Source organism: Colius striatus, chromosome 1 (genome assembly GCF_028858725.1).
Source record: "Colius striatus isolate bColStr4 chromosome 1, bColStr4.1.hap1, whole genome shotgun sequence".
NCBI classification, from domain to species: domain Eukaryota; kingdom Metazoa; phylum Chordata; class Aves; order Coliiformes; family Coliidae; genus Colius; species Colius striatus.
The window spans coordinates 51255725-51272989 of NC_084759.1; the positions used below are offsets into that span (position 1 = coordinate 51255725).

At 37.3% G+C, this 17265-nt stretch overlaps 1 protein-coding gene across 1 annotated transcript in view; it reads left to right on the forward strand.

The window, feature by feature from the left end:
* The window catches only part of GPC6 (glypican 6), a 526929-nt gene that overhangs the window by 108865 nt on the left and 400799 nt on the right, over positions 1 to 17265 (forward strand). The window lies entirely within an intron of this gene.

Below are 17265 nucleotides of genomic sequence, written 5' to 3' on the forward strand. Positions count from 1 at the left end.
ATCCTTCCAAAAGCTGTTGTATCAGAAGAGGCACTCAATCTCTTTGTGATGGAAACATAGAATCTTTTAGTATCATGTCATAGAATCGTGCAGTCCAGCAATCTAGCATTTAAAATGCAAGCCAAAAAGTGGCAGAGTTGAATTCTGCTTATTCTATGCAGATTTAATTTCGTACTTCTCAGGTCTAATGTCAATTCTTCTTGAAACTGGATCTTTGAATTGCCAGAAATGTAAGGCCCGTGGGGCTGTGAAGTGAAATCTCAGGAAGCCTGACTTGGTAGCACTGTATGCAGGTACAAAGATTGTCTTTCAGTCTGTGAACCTTCACAGAAAAGAATAAGAGATTCCTGCAGTGCAGATCATAATGTAGCATGACATTTCTCCATGGGACTCTTTCATTCTCATAGCTTATTCTTTTTCAGTGCACGGGTGCTGTGAACATGCTCACACAGTTGATGATTATTGTAACATATGAAGAGATAAACCTTAACTTACTGCACATTTGAAAACAGTACACAGAGGAGGTTTCTAAGTCAACCTGACCTACCCACAGCAACCCTGAACTTCAGGTGGAGAAAAAGCCCTGAGGAACTGAACATTGTACCATATCATTATAGATAAAATCTTCAGAGAACTTAGAAATCTAAACACCTGCTGAATGTACAGGAAATGTAATTTTTCAAAACCCTGTAATTTTGACTAAACATACACAGATCTGTGTTGGGAGTGACAGAAATTACTGATGCTACAGAGTCATTGCAGATGACAGAGTATTCTGCTTACAATAGAAGTGAGGTCAGTGTCTGAAGTTTCAACTTATAACTTTTGAAATTACTTTTACTCTTGAACATTTTGTGTTCTAAATCAGCTTTTGGGGCCATTCTTATCTGCAGTGCAGTGACTGTCTGCCAGCTTTCATTGGGGTATGTTTACTATCATTTGCAAAAGTAAAACTAGGCCATTAATTCTCCTTTATAGTGTGAGCTCATTGTATATTGAGATGGTGCTTTTGCTGTAGCCGGTATTAGTGCTTTCCTCCTGAAGGTGACCAAATGCCTTGAAGATGCTAATGAAGTCCCAAAACCCCTGCAAGATAATTGGGTAACTTTACAGAATAAATGGAAGAAGACAATCAGTTGCACAGAGCAGTGGTGATTTTCTCCAACTGGCATAATATTTTGAGACGTACTAATTTATAGAGTTGGATTTGAACATAGGCTTCTGTACAACACTGCTCACACCTATCATAAAAAAGATATTGCAGGGGCATATTTTAGTGTAAGATCATTTGCACTCTGCTTTTCCAATCGTCCCCTGCAAATTCAAATGTGTTTTGAGATGGGTTTTTGAATTGTAAAAAAATTAAACCTACTTCCATAATTCTTCTTGGGTGTAACTTAAACAAAATTAAGTAGATCCAGGTAGCATCTCCATCTGTGGAGATTTTCAGAACCAGACTGGATAAAGTCCTGAGCCCAGAACCTCATCTGACCTCATGGCTGATCCTGCTTTGAGCAGGAGATTGGACTAGAGACCTCCCGAATTTTCCTATGTACGAATGTTTTTGTGCTTTAGCATATTATTACATGTAGGAGCTCAATGTTCAAAATAAGATTAATGGAAAATGCATTCTATTTATTTTAGTAGAATACTATAGCCTTAGAACTTCTTAGCATTAAGAATGATGCCAACTTGTAGAACCTCTCCTGCATTAAATGAGCAAATGACTTAATTATAACTGAAATGCTTACTAATAGAAACAGACAACAGTCATGGAAGCTGAAACTAGAAGCTGAAAAATGTAAATAGCTCAGAAACTATTCTCAAGTTGATTTAAAAGATACTAAAAATATGAAATCAAATTATGATTCAGCTATTACTTCCATAATAATTGGAAAATCTGGTTTGTCTGGGAAGTTTCAAGACGTTATGCATAACATTTATACAATGGTTGAAAATGAGTTTATATTGAGTATAAATTTATCATTAGCTTGCATCATCCAAACCCTAGAAAGCCCAGGGACCGCAGCCTAAATACCACGTCCTTTCTGCAGATTAATGCATTAATTGGCACACAGTGTATGTAAGCTTGTTTATTTAATGAAGTTCATGATGGTCTCTGCAGGTGAATGCACATTAAAGTATTACAAAACATGCCTAACACTTTTTCTTCCTTTAATTCCTGGAACTTTTGTTTTAATTTGGGATTATTTTCTAGCTTCTTCAAGCTTAAGGCAGAGATAGCACATAATTAGGGAAATCTAGGGAGCCCCTAAAATCAGGGTTGTTCTCTGTCTCTTAGCCTCATTTACACTGCATCAATAGGGAACTGAGAAGAAACTATCATGAGGCTCTGTTGAGCTTTGGCAGATGAGAATGCTGCCCTTTGTATTTGAAAGATTGTTTCACCTCCTGCCTGCTATCTGAAGTGTCAATTGTCTGAAGGTTGAATAACTAGGTCCAGGTTCTTTTGCACAGTCTTTTCATAGACAGGACGACAAAGACCTAATGCCCCCATTTGAATGTGCAGTTCTTAGTGCAAAAACTGCAGCCTGTCAATCTAGGGAGAAAACTCTGCCAATGCAAAAGGTTGCTACAGAAATCAGTACAAAGAGACTGCCAGAAAGGTAACTTACTCCAGAAAGTAAGAATAAAGGAGAAATTAAAGAAACAAAAATGTTTTACCAGGACAAGTATTTGTTGCCAGGTGCTGTAGCATGTTACTTTTAAAACTTCATTCAGAGGTCGAACCCATTTAGTGATGATTGCATATGGGTAGTGTCAGGATCTCTTCTTTGAACGAATGTAAGACACAGCACCTAACCAGGTATTAAGGGAAAAATTAGTCTGACATTGATATATCTGAACTTCATTATCTGTCCTCAGTTGCTCAAGTAAAACCAAAGAGCATGGTCTGATTTTGTTTCCAACACAGACAATGTATTTGTAAGAGGTAAGAGAAAAAAACAGAATGCAAAGCAATTCTTCCCCCTCCCCTTTGATTGTACTTACATGAATTATTTATAATTTGCATTCACTTTACATTTTCCACTCATGTTGAAAGCATACAACTTAATACTTATGTGGAAAGCATACATCTTAATATTTGTCATCTTGCGAATGTACCACAGTAGCAATTTGAAATCTGGCCTCCTGTCTGTCATCTGGCTGCTCAGAGCTTTTGTGGGACAACTCTGCACACAGAAAAAATGTTTGAAGTATTCTAGGGCTTTTTGCATGTATTATTTGTACTTGGTTATTATAATACTGGCAACATTGTAAATGCAGTGGATAAACACAACTAGATCATGGCCATACAGCTGCTGGAAGCTTTCTCTTTTAGGTGCTGTATTTCCCCCAATCAGAGCATGTCCAGTAATAGAAAGGACACAGTACTCAACAATATGTTGACTATGCAGCTAGGGGATCCTATCCTGTTCATTAGCTATTCTCTGAGTACCACTGGACAGTATGGATATTAGTCCTGCAAAGAACAAGTACATGTTTAACACTTACCAGACTTTCAGGGTCAGGGTCAATTAACTTAAAACCCTGTCAGCAGCTAGCAAGGAGCATGTGCTGGGGCATTGACTTCCAGCACTGATAACATCAGTGAAACAGAATTAGAATCAGCAAGGAAGGGTAATTTTAAAGAAGTAGTCCATAAACATGAACTTAGAGGTTTGCTACAGAGACTTAATGATTTTTAGGATTTTTTTTCTGTTCTCAAGTAAGAGCAAAATAATAGGAGATGAATACAGTTCATGATAAAATTTAGTCTGCAACGCGGATTCACTTTCACATTTCTCCTGATGGAGCTGCACTAGCTCAGAGAAACTTTTTCTCACTACTCTTCCCCACCTCCCAGTACTGCTCTGGCCACTGTGTTGTTCTGCCTTCCCCAATTTAAGAATGCAGGAGGCCTCCATGAATGAACAAAGACCTAATAGGACAACTCAGTTCTGGGCTCTCCAGCTCAAGAGGGACAGGAAAGTGCTGGGGAGAGTCCAGTGCAGGGCCACCAAGATGATCAGGGGAATGGAACATCTTTCATATGAGGAAAGGCTGCGGGAACTGGGGCTGTTTAGTCTGGAGAAGAAGAGACTGAGGGAGAATCTTATTAATATTTATATATATCTAAATAGTGAATGTCAAGTGATTGGGGCATTCTGTTGTATCTAGTAACAGGACAAGGGGTAATGGAATGAAAAAAAAAATTTCCATTTAAACATAAGGAAAAACTATTTCACTATGAGGGTGAGGGAGTACTGGGATGAGCTGCCCAGGGGGCTGTGGAGTCTCCTTCACTGAAGGTTACTGTGTAACCTAGGTGGATGTGCTTTAGCTGAGGGGTTGGACTAGATGATCTGTAAAGGTCTCTTCCAACCCCTACCATTCTATGATTCTATGATACTGTGATTTACTTTGTTAGCCTTTCACTTTGGGAGCATTCATAGTGAGTGATCCCTTATTCCTAATTCCTACAGAAGTGACACTCTTAAAACAAATCATATAGTGGCTTTTCCTTTCATTTGAGTGATAAAGGGGACCCTTCCAGGTTTGAAGTATGCAGTCTGAGCAGCCTCCTGAGTCCCGATTGTTTGCTAGGTCTTCAGAGAGCAGACCAAATGGGAATAACAGGCAGCAGAAAGCTCTATCCTTCATATTCTCACAAGGTATTTGGTCGCCACCTCAGTTTTGGGGATTAGAGGATTTTGTCAGGATAGTGACTTAAAAAGTCACTTCACAGATCTGAATGGAAGGCTTTGTAAGCCACATGTAGAGATTCTATGGTGATGTGTGAATCTTTCTTGCTTGCTTTCCGTAGCAGCCATAATTTTCAATATGAATCAATAAATTTCAATTAGCTACAGAGGCTTAAAATAACCAGGCTTAAAATCTGTAAAGCAGCTTTTAGCAGTTCCTTTTGTCATTTTTATTTAAAAACAAAACCAAAAGTGACTTAGTGAAAGTGAAATACAGAATATTAGTATCAAGCAGTTAAATAAAAAAATCATAATTTGGAATCTTTCAGTATTTTTAACTCATATGCTTTTGATTTAATCAGACACTACTGAGATCCCATACAAGAATAGTATGCAACGAACAAGCTATTCTTTGCAAGCTGTTGGACTGGGTGGATGCTTTTCTGTTCTCTATTAGGATTTAACATGAGGTCAGACTACATATTGAATGAGGTGATGCTTCATAGACAATGCTGTTGAACTTTTTGCTGATAAAATAGAGCTGATAGGAAAGAGTAAGCAGAAAAATGGTATACCTGATTCTGCAAAAAGAGTTTTCTGGAGAAAGAGAAAACAAGAAATAGCCAAAGTCCAACATTTACTGAGACAGTGAATGACTTAAATTCAAAACTCTTTTTTTATTTTTTTACTACTTGGAGCTTGCATTTGTATTTCCCTGTGCCTTGGTCATACCCCTGACTTTATTGGCATTCTTACAAAGGGCTCTTATTCCTCTTTTGGAATTATCTGTATCAATTATGAACTATTTCATAAAGCACTAACTTTGTAGCTAGGCCTCCTGTTTTTCCTAAGATTTCTCTAACCACATGGATCAGTTGTTTCAAAGGACATAGGTTTCAGCACAATGGAGAATAAGAACTGGGGTGCAGGGTGAGGGGAAGGCATTGCAGGGAAAGATGTTCTTTCTTTTCTAAAGAGAGGGAAACCTTTCCTTCTCAGGATTTATCTTCAGTGAAATCTTTCTTCATTGCTGGATATGCCACTTGAATTAGAAAGGCAGAAGTTTAAATAACCTATATTGACAATGCTCTACTACCTAATGCTTCCATTCCTACTTTTTCCTTATGAATGTATTTCAAAGTTCATACAAGTTTACCATATATATAAGTAAATTTTGGTATGTAGAACAGTGGATCCGATCCGATCCCTTCCAAGTTCTAATTATGATCCTGTAAATTTGAAGGGATCTTTTGTGCTTAGTGTCTTTTGGAATACAAAAAAAACACGGAACAATTTGTCATGATGGAAGGAGTGCATTATACTAGTAAAATTTCCCATATTAGCTGGTGTAATTTACACCAACAGGTCACATACCCATTCTGATCTCAAATGTGTGAGGGAATAAGGGTGTCATAATGTCCTTTCCTATCTCCATCTGAAATCCTTACATCACATATTGTCAATGGCTGTATCTGTTAATATTTATTGTTATTGCACGGTTCTGCAACATTGGTTTCAGTTTTTAATAACCCACAACTAAATGAATTACTAATCTGTCTTCTAATGCTCCCTTATCTTTCTAAAAAAAAAACCACGCACACTGCTGTGTTATTTCTAGCAAATACTGATATGGTGTTTCTGAGAAGCTTTGATTTGCCATGCTGGATAAACACCAATTGTTTAGAAAACAATCTCTGCCTCCCATTGTTAAAAAAAACCCACTCAAATAAAGAAGTGCCTGCAATGTGTGGATAGATGGGCAATGACCAAGTCAGACTATACATCAAATTTATGTCTTAGGAACATTACTATTAATATTTTTTACTGTCAACTTTTAATATCAAAGAAGAAATTACAGCACAGTGTTTGAACACACTCCAGAACACTTTATTAAATAGCATAGCAGTACGCTGTTGTAAATTGAGGTCAGGAGGAAGGGTAGTAGTACTTAGGAACTCAATACTCCAGTGTACCACTGGGATAAGAGTCTCTCTTCCAGGCCTTTTTGCAGCTGACAGTGCTATCAACAACTCCAGCTCATTAAGACAACAATAGCAGGGTGGGGGAAAAAAAAGAAAAAGAAAAAAGTATCAGAGATATAGGTAAAAAAAAGGTTTTGTGTATCTCAAGTAAAAAACTAACAGCAAGGAACCCCTGGGACACCCAGGGGAAGAAACTCTAATGCTAATTGACATGATTTTAAAAGATGTCTCTGTTAGTGCCAACAGTCTAATTTAGTCTTTATCTCCCCAATGCTGAGGCAATCAAACCAGTTGTTATAATTTTAGTAGATGAATAACAAGATATGCCTCAGTGTACAGATGCATTTGCTAGAAAGCAGAGTAAAATAATGTGAAAAGAGCTTTCTAATTAATACACTTTGTATATCTTTTATGAAACATCACTCCTTAATGTTGTCTGCTGAATAAGCTTCATTATATTTTGTGCAAATATGTAGTAGCAACTTGTCATGAAGCTGCAGAAAAGTAGCAAAACCAAACAAAAGTATCTGTATCTCCTTAATTTCACTATTTCTCTAATTAACAGTTTACATTTTTATAGGAAAACAAATATTTATTAGAGGCAAATTGTGGGTTTTTTCTTCCTTATGCTGTATGCTTGCTTTGCAGCAAATGTCCCTGTATTAAATGTTCTCTAATTACTGTTCATCTGCAAGTTGTCAAGGATGTAAGAATTAAAGAGCAGATGTACTTACTCAAAGGTTTGCTGCAATGGTGTCCCCATATCTGTTCCCCTGAGTACAATTCCCACTCTGAAAGTGTCCTATCAGTATCATGTACTTTTACCAGATGATATGCCAATGTCCTGTACAACATTACACCTCCTTTAACAAGCATCTTTGCTAAATCATATGTGGTTCAAATGAAGATTGAAAGGAAAAAAGAAACCAAAAACCACTATATAAATACATATGTATATAAAGCCTCTTTCCAGACCTCTCTGCTGCCCAGAAAAGCTCTCTGTGCCTCCAATAAAGTCATTGTCCTCTCTTGACTTTTCTCATTAAACTTGCTATAAACTTTCACTTTTTACAGTAAGTTGGCTGCTGCTCAAAATGCCCGCTGTCATAAGAATAGGCTCCGTGACAGGAGAGAGCCTTTAGTTTGGAAAGTCCTTGGAGTGCACCTTGCTCGTACAACATTGTGATGCTAAAAGTAGCAGTAACTTTATTCCCACTAAATAAGAGAGTTTGAACAGGTTTTTCTTCTTTTTTGCCAGGGCTGCTCATGGTCTGTGTGACTTTTCTGATGCATACTTGGCTTGAAGTGTATCTGTTGCTCTCCTTTTCCCTTTTTCCCCTTGCTTTCCCAGTGGTTATCCAGTTCCATGCAATTTTGTCAGGAAAGGGACAAATACAGACCCCAGTACTGCTGATACTCTGGCACCACACACACACACACTTAGGTAGTAACGAGAAGGATAATGGCTTCAAATTGAAAGAAGGTAGATTTAGACTAGATTTAAGGAAGATCTTCCCTGTGAGGGTGGAACAGGTTGCCCAGAGACGTCGCTTCCCCATTCTTGGAAATGCTCAAAGCCAGGTTGGATGGGGCTTTGAGCAACCTGGCCTAGAGGAAGGTGTCCCTGCCCGTTGACATGGAGGGTGGAATTAGGTGATCTTTTTGGTCCCTTTCAACTTAAACAATTCTATAATTGTATTTTAAAAGTTCTAACTGGTCTTCTTAAATTCAAGGCAAAAAAAAAAAGCAATCCTCAAAAAAGTTTGGAAGTAAATGTTTAACACTAATAACAGATTATTTTTTGTATATTTTGTTTTAGGCAGAGCAACATAACAGTACTAAAGATGAGTTTGGAAAAAAAAAAAATCTCTCGCTTAGCTGGTATCTACCAAGAGTTCTAGTAAATTCAATAGAATTAATGCCCTTCCATGACATTATGACACTTTATCCCTGGATGGTATAAATGGGCCTTAGAAAATGACACTGCCAGGAATGGATTAAGAGAATTAACTTTCATAAGGAGTCAAATCTCTGACCTCTACTTTGATTCACCTCTCATGAGTGCCACAATCCACTGAGAGAAAGATGAAAGTGATAGCCTTTACAGAGCAGAGCAGATGAGTGCTCTTGTATGTAGAAGGGCTTTTCAGGAGTTGGATTGCATATGGGTCAGTCCTGTCACAATTTACTGCTGTCTACTGCTAGGGCAATTTGCATAGGGGAGATTTTACACAGCTTGTTAAAACAAGTGGGAATCATTGTCAGACAGGAGACTGCACAATGGGAATATTAAGAAGCCAGCAATCTGCCATTTGCTGTTGGATATTTTTTTTTAATAATAATGTGTTAAAACACAAACTAGTAAAAACCTACAGTGCACAAAATGGGCACACACACCTCCTTCCATACAAATACATCTTGCTCTGTTTGGGAAAAGAGCAGCTTTACTGCAAGAAGAAGCCAGTAAAGCGGAAGCCATGTCCAAATAGTGGTTCTCCTCTTTTCTAAAAAATTTACCAGAGTGTTTTGCTGGTGCTTCCAAAAGAAAACTTTTGCAGCTGCAAGTACACCCATGAGTCAGGGTGGATTTCTGTGAGGTTCACAATTTGGGAGGTGTGAACATGCACAATATGGATGAAATGACAGTCATTTTAGTGTGAGTTAAAAATAGCCATGATTCACATCTGTCTGTAGATGTTATATATGTGACAGAGGGCTGCAAATAATTGAATGCTTTCTGACGTTTGAACCTTGCAATACTGTGCCTGATAAGTGAAATGTGTTTGTACTTCATGTAAACAGATATATTTTAAGATTTCTTTGTTGACTTTTGTGGAGGGTTGTCATGACTTTTGTTCAGTTTTGAGAAGTGATTGAGCTAGGATTTGATTCTAACAGTGCTATTAGTTGTAGTTGCATATCATGACCACAGCTGAATTTTGACTCCATGAAAGTTTCTCAGTTTGTTGAGAACAGATGTTTGTACTACTGAGAGGAGATGTGCATTCATGGGGCAAGGTAAACTCTTGATGATGTAGCAAAGCACCTGCCAAGCGAACCCTCAGTGGCTCTAGAGCACATCTGCTGTACTATAGTTCTGATTACTCAACTCTTGCATAGTAAAATACTTTTGCTTTGGTGACCTCTTTACTTTATTTCTCTGCTCAGAGCAGGGCAATCCTCACATGTTAGTGTAGTCATTACCTACTCATCCCACGATTAGTGCTTCCAGACCCAGCCTCAGATGGATGCAATGCCTGTGTCTTACTACATAAGTAGCTGCACACATTTCTAAAGCTGTCAGTTAATATGGGCTATGAATGGCCACAATACAGAAACAAAATATGTAACCCCACCAAAGAAATTTCTAACCTTGTTGTTGCTGTTTCCACATAAACTATATCTTGTAGTAGCTCCCTTTCACTTACTTTATGTTGAGTCCTGTAGATAAAAAATGTTGGGCTTGGTGAGGAAGGCTGGCTATGAGACCACATTAATTTGTATCTGCAAACTGTTCACTATAGCTTTCTGCTTTCTGATATGGGCTGCACCCTCCCTTGTACCCCACAGAGTATCACATATCTCATCTAGTTCCTAGATGACCAACATAATTCTACACTGCCTGGCAGCTTTCTCTTTTCCTGATTGCACTTTTGGATTTAAATATTGTATGTAAACACAGTAAATGGGTCACTCATTCACTTTTCAGAGGTGCTCTAATCCAATATATCCATCTTAATGAAATGCCAGGTACAGCAGTCCTATTATTGTCATAGAGAGTTAGGTGATTGTACAAAAACATGACCTTCTATAACAACATTTCCAAATAATCTTCCTGGAGCTTGTTTTGTATTACTGATGACGAAAAAGGCGAAGGACTGTTTGAGGCTTATTTTTTTAATAAAGGCACTAAATTGGGGAAGAATTAGAGCTCATGCTTTTGTTATTCTTTGTTCAGAAAATCCTGTAGGAAAACACTCATCTCCTAGATCATAGATTTAAAGGAGAGAATTTCCACAAAATAGGACTTTAGAAAACAGATTTTTTCTAAAACTGCTATGAAACAAGAGAAATGTATCTTACTTGTTGTGATAAAGGAACATATATAGGCCACTTGTAAGAAGACATAGCAGTTAGTATAATTTAGTCCTCAAAGTCTCCAGTAACTTATATTTAAGCATTAACATTTGTATATTTGTGTAATGCCTTCAAGGTGTGTGAGGGGATATACAGACATGCAAGAATGAAAGTTAAAAATCCATCTGAAAGTTAAAAATCAATCTCGATACCAATAAGCGACAATACACTGTATTCAATGATATAGGTATTTATATACATTTTTACATTTCAGATTTACAAAAAAAAATTAGTACACTTCAAAGATCTGCAGTATACTTCTAAAACTATGGGGTTTTTAGTGTATATAAGGTAATGTAATTTAAGTCTTACAGTTAAAATACAGAGCTCCTTCTGAAAGAAATCTAGTTATAACAATGACCTTCCCCTTAATTTTCTTTTTCTCAGCTACTAATATTTCAGCTGTCACCATTTATAAAGTATTCAGATCAATCAGGACCCTTACTTTGTAGGTCTTTAAGCACCATAAGAATTAACATAATTAGTTATGATAATTATAGAAGCTGTATGTTTAAGAAAGTACAATGCAACAACTGCAAGGTAAGACAAGGGGATTGCCAGTGGTATAGCAGTAATCAAACAAACGGGGCAACAGTCTTGTTTTAATGTACTACATTACAAGATGAGAAAGATAAGCCTGAGTGCAAGTAAGTAAACAATCCAATACTCCAGTGGGATGTTATGCATCAGAGACAGAATACAGTGCAGATCCTTTGAGATGAGTTGTCTGATCATATTTCTTGACTCTCAGCAGAAAACAAAGAGCAGTACATTTAAGCATGTAGATTGATATGCTGAATTTAGGAACTGGGTTGAATGTCAGCAAGAAATAGATAAGATAGAAATATGAAAGTAGGGAGAACATGACACTTTCATGTTCTGCAACCCACACACACTAAGGTAGAAGAAAATCTGACCTTATGGAAATATTTATCTGGGAAGTTATCAAGATAAAGTTTATTAAGATAAAAAGCAGTCTTCTATACATATGAGTATCTGCAAATAATCACAGACCAACTGTGCCATTTTAGTTTATAGTAGATTAAACCATATCTTTAATAACAAAAATGTTCAATTATATTATTTAAACAAAGAATTGCAATGTCATTTATGAGATATATTTGGAAACAAAAAAACCTCCCATCAGTTATACCTTTGTAGATCTTTGAATTTTTAGCTGAAACTTGTGCTACAACTTTAGAATAGTTTTACGGTTTGATGAAGTGCAGGGCAAAATGACAAAAGAAAGTAGTGATATTTTCCCTGTCATTTCCCCCATAAGAGGAAATTTGTGACCATTAGCTGTTAAAGTGACCCACATATCTTTTTAGAACATCATCATATCCATAGGACCTGGTACTTACTGTCAGTAAGACATTGCTGATTATTCTCACATAAAAGGTTAACCATGTGCATAAGTGTTTGCAGGAAGAAGCTATTAAAATGTGCACTGTATGCACCCCAGTAGAAAGGCAAACCTTGAAGAAAAATGAGACAGAAAAATTCCATTCTTTAGACCTTGCTGCTTATCTGGCAATTTTTAGCCTTCAGCTCACACAGCCACAGTCTGGAGGAACATCAAACAAAAGGGAGATAAATCAACATTTTTTGAGTATTTAATATCAAAGCTTATAAAATTACTAAGAAGCAATCAGGACCAACATCTCACTGCTAATACATGAGTTGACTCTTTATGGTTGAATGTCCTTTACTCTCAGTGATATCAGAAACAGGATACTGAATTACCTGCCTTTTGCTGTAGCTTTGGATAATAGTTGCTGTGCATCAGCTAATACAGTTAACGTTCTTGCATGCTAAACCCTTCAGACACTGTTTCCAACCCACTGCCGAACAAAAATGGTCACACAATCCATTTCCACCTGCAACTACCAATTTCCTCACCTTAATTTATCTCCCAGAATGCTTTTAGAATCTCCAGATCCACCACACAAAATATCTTTCATTTTGTGTTTTGAAATGAAATAGAGAAATTCAAAACCATATGTAGAAGTATGAAGCACAAAAGCTAGGCACAGATTGCCTTTAATTCTAGGTGGTATGATATGACATTTATAAATACCTGCATTGCTGCTTTTCTTATAATCAGATCATAGGTGGAGCATAGTCTATTTCTGTTCCTAGCAGAGGAACATGATAGAACACAGTGGTGTATGTCAGGATAAAATGTTTGATTTCTTAATTGTTAAAGATTTGTTTCTCCTGATACATTGTACACTGAGCATTCCATGCTTCGAGTATTTTCCAAGTCTCTCTTTTGTTTTTTGGTTTGATCTGGTTTGGCTTTAAACCAGTCTAATGAAATACTTTTTTTCAAAATTAAGTTACAAGTTTTTCTCTCACAGCCATAATTGACAAAAGAATTTGAGCACATTAGTTGATTTATTTAATGAAAGACCTAGATAACACTGTGCAAATCTTTCAAAACTTTTCTTGTGTACCTGCATTAGCAAGACAAAGTTTGTTTTCGCTTTGAATGCACTACCTTGAGCCACCAAAAATAGAGGAGCGTGACTCGACTGTAGATTGTGGGCAGAAACTCATCTGTGTAAGACTTCAGGGTCTTAATATAAAAAGACTAAGCCCATCGCAGCCAATGTGGAATTTCATAAGACATTTCCAACCCTCATCATGGCAATTTATTGCAGGACACTGAACAGTACTAGTGGCAGCATATTTGTCATACACAGAGCAGAAGTCCCCACTACAAGAGAAGATGTCATATACTTTTTGATAACCAGAGTTGGCTCAGCATCAAACTGTTTCTACGTAACTATGCCTGCACAACTGAACAGCTATGCACATGCAGATTCAAATACTAAGACCCAGGCCTCTGCAATAAGCTGCCACCATGGAAACCACCGTTTCCCTTTTATTAAACATGCAAAAAAAGGAAAGGAAAAAATCTCCAGTGGCTCAAAATGCATGCTATTCAGTAAATCTTGCAATTCTGATGACCTTAAGAGCTTCTAGAAGAAAAAACAGCCCTTTTTGCTCTGCAGTTTTTAGTCAATAATGCTAATAGTCACTACCGAAAAAGGTTAGCTTAGAAGGACTGCAACATTGTCTACTCCAGTTCTGTCTTGTTTCCTTGAAGACAAAATAAATCAAACATGCAGAAGTGTGAGATAGCCAGAGCAGAAAATACAGCATCAATGATGAGGGCTGAATTGCACATTGAATTGCACATTGAATTGCTGAATTGCTTTTGAAGACAAGACAGGTATTACAGACAATGTAGTCAGCTAGTCTGACACTCGGCAAACTTGTTGCAGTGTCAAGCTGTTCGAGATACTATCATTTTCTGCCTTTCTAGTGATAAGCTTATTGCAATTGAACAAAAATAGAATGTTTTGAGCAGCAAAGGCTAGCAGGCTTGCAATGAAACGGATTAGAAGTCATAGTCTGCTAAACACACCTGTTTTGACATTCACTGTTAACAAAGTGACCACTCATCAGGTAGCTGTGGTAGATGAAAAAGAGCCATTAGCAAGAACTGAAACTTCATTTGCTGATTATTCCTAGCCCCCAAGTTGCAAAAACACAGTTCTGATCATCTCTCTCCATTCCTGTTTTGCTTGCACTTAATTTAGGTTTGTTTACTACTGCAGTGTTTTTCCTATGGATAAAAAACATGTTTGGGATTGCTGGTATGGCACTGCAACTGGAAAGGTTTGAAGAGAAGTGAATATGAATAAGGTAAAGGAAAGCAAGAAATGTAAAGCATTTAAGTGTCACATTTCAAATAAAGCTGGAGATCTGACTGAGCCCATGGAAAGTGGTGATATACTCTCTATGCCTTTTCAGATTTGGTCTGGTCAAGTCATTTCCAAAGGTCAGTGTGAGGAAGAGTGGTGTAACATTGGCAGGAAGGACAGAGAGAACTCCAAAAGGTGTCAGGGTGTGTGGGCAATTCTTGTTCTATTACTACCAGGCTATGGATTCTGATGATTGGTACATGGCCTTTTTATTTTTTTCACTAGTTAGGTCCTATATTTTATATCAATTTAAAGTAAATAACTTCTGATCTAGAGTACGTATGTGCCATTATTATCAGGTGATTGATGCAGAAAATTTAGCTTTGAAATGTTCTAGTTTCACAGAATCATAGAATCACAGAATCACAGAATTTGAAGGGTTGGAAGGGACCTCAAAAAGTCTTCTAATCCAACTCCATTGCCAGAGCGGGACATCCTAGATTAGGTCACACAGGAACTTGTCCACATGGGTTTTGAATGTCCCCAGAGAAGGGGACTCCACAATGTATCTGGGCAGCCTGTTCCAGTGCTCTGTCACACTCACAGTGAAGAAATTCTTCCCTGTATTTCTTTGGAATCTCTTATGTTCTAGCTTATACCCATTGTCCCTTGTCCTATCTTTAGCTATCACAAGAAGAGCCTGGCTCCATCCTCCTGACACTCACCCTTTACATATTTATAAACATTAATGAGGTCCCCCCTCAATCTCCTCTTCTCCAAGCTAAAGAGCCCCAGCTCCCTCAGTCACAATTTCTATTTAAAAAAAAAACAAAGAAGAAAAAAAAAAACCAGCAATTTCTGACCAGATATTTCACGACCTGTTTAAGAATCTCTTAAAACTAAGAGTCTGCTGAGATTAAATATAGCTTTTACTTCTCTCCCAAACAGACATGAAGTTTGTTCTGTTTCAAACCCACGTTGATCAACGTGAGATTTGCTTAGGAATATACTTGATCTTTCTTCTCTCCTTGATATCATGACTCCAACTGCAAGCTGTATTAAATTCCCTTTGTAATATCAGTAATGATAAAGATAGCATAGAAAGCTGTGTCATCTAAGTTTCACTTCATTGATCTACTTTCTTGTTCATCTCTGCCTTAAATCTCAACATCTTGAAGTCACTAGCGCTTCTGACTTCTGTTTTCTGAAGGCATGTAAGTTCTGTGAACAAAGAAGTCATACTTGTAACCAGGACGATTTCCAAGAAATTAGACTTCATGGTAAAGTCCAAGAAATCTTTGTGGTAACAATGATAGTAGGGATTCCTCTTTTTTTAAAAACTGAATTGATGTGATTTTGAGAGAGAAATACTAAAAAGAAAAAACAAAAACAAAACAAAACAATGAACAAACAAGAAACCAAAACATTTGAGAATCCCCAAGGTAGAAAATTGAAGATGCAGAAGTCAGGACATAGAGAAAAAGATTTAGCATTAAACAATAATTCCAAAATTTCTGATTTCTGAGAGGTGAATTATTTGAATCCCTGGCTTGCAACAAGTTTTATTACCTCAGTAAACAGTCAAAAGCAGATTTGGGGGAAAAAAGGTAACAATCACTAATAGTTCATTCCTATTTCTAGAAGAGCTACCAGAAAACCTGTCAATTCTGTGTCCACTAGGGAATGGAATATATAATTAATTTGCTCTTTTTGCTTGGAAGAGATAATTTCTTTCTGTGACAGTTTTGATCAGAACAAACAATCAGATCTCTAAACCACCTCCTGCTGCAAATGATTAAGATTCAGAATTATAATAAACCAAGAAAAAAAAAAATCAGCCTGTATTTTTCATAGCTTCAGCTTAGCATACTAGCCTCACTTTACATCTCCTGTCACATTAAGGGCTATATTTTTACATTTATAAATGTCTCACAGTTTTGAAAATCATAGCAACTATAAGACGTAATTTACTTTTCATTGTCAATTTTAAACACTTTGCAAAGATGTCAAATACACTAGATGCTTTTTCAGTATTATAAATAGATGGAAAAGGGACCTCAAAATTTTTTGCATTTCTGTTCTTTGAAAAAATTGTATCATGTACAATTGGTGTAGAGCAGTATCTTCCCCCTCATTTCTGTATAAATTCATAATTAGCTGTATAAATGAATATGGAACCATAGCTAATGTTATGGCTCCTTGCTTCTGAGTTTGGAATTTTTTGTTTGGTTTTGGGGTTGTATTCGTGAAGGATAATATAGAATCATAGAATGGTAGGGTTTGGAAGGGACCTTTAGAGATCATCTAGTCCAACCCCCATGCAGGAGCAGGTTCACCTAGATCAGGTGACATAGGAACATGTCCAGGTGAGTCTTGAAGACCTCCAACTGTGGAGAAAAAATGAGGGAGCATGGACATGAATCCTGGGGTATAATGCTAGGCCCATTGGGGCAAGGCAGCCTGAGCTCTAGTTATATGAATTTAATGCACAATCAAGACCAGAGTCAGAGCCATGGTTAAAGCAGTTGCTGTCACATAGTCAGCGCAGACAGCAGGCCGCTTTCTGCTCTCTCAAGGTCGGGCTGTGTTCAGCTAACGAGCTAACAGCTCGAGGTGGAAAACAACTTCGGAGAAAAACAAGATGGGAAGATGTGAGGGAGCTTGCTTATCGCAGAAACCGCAAGTAGGATGAACATGAGAATGTGATCTATTAGCTGCTGTTGC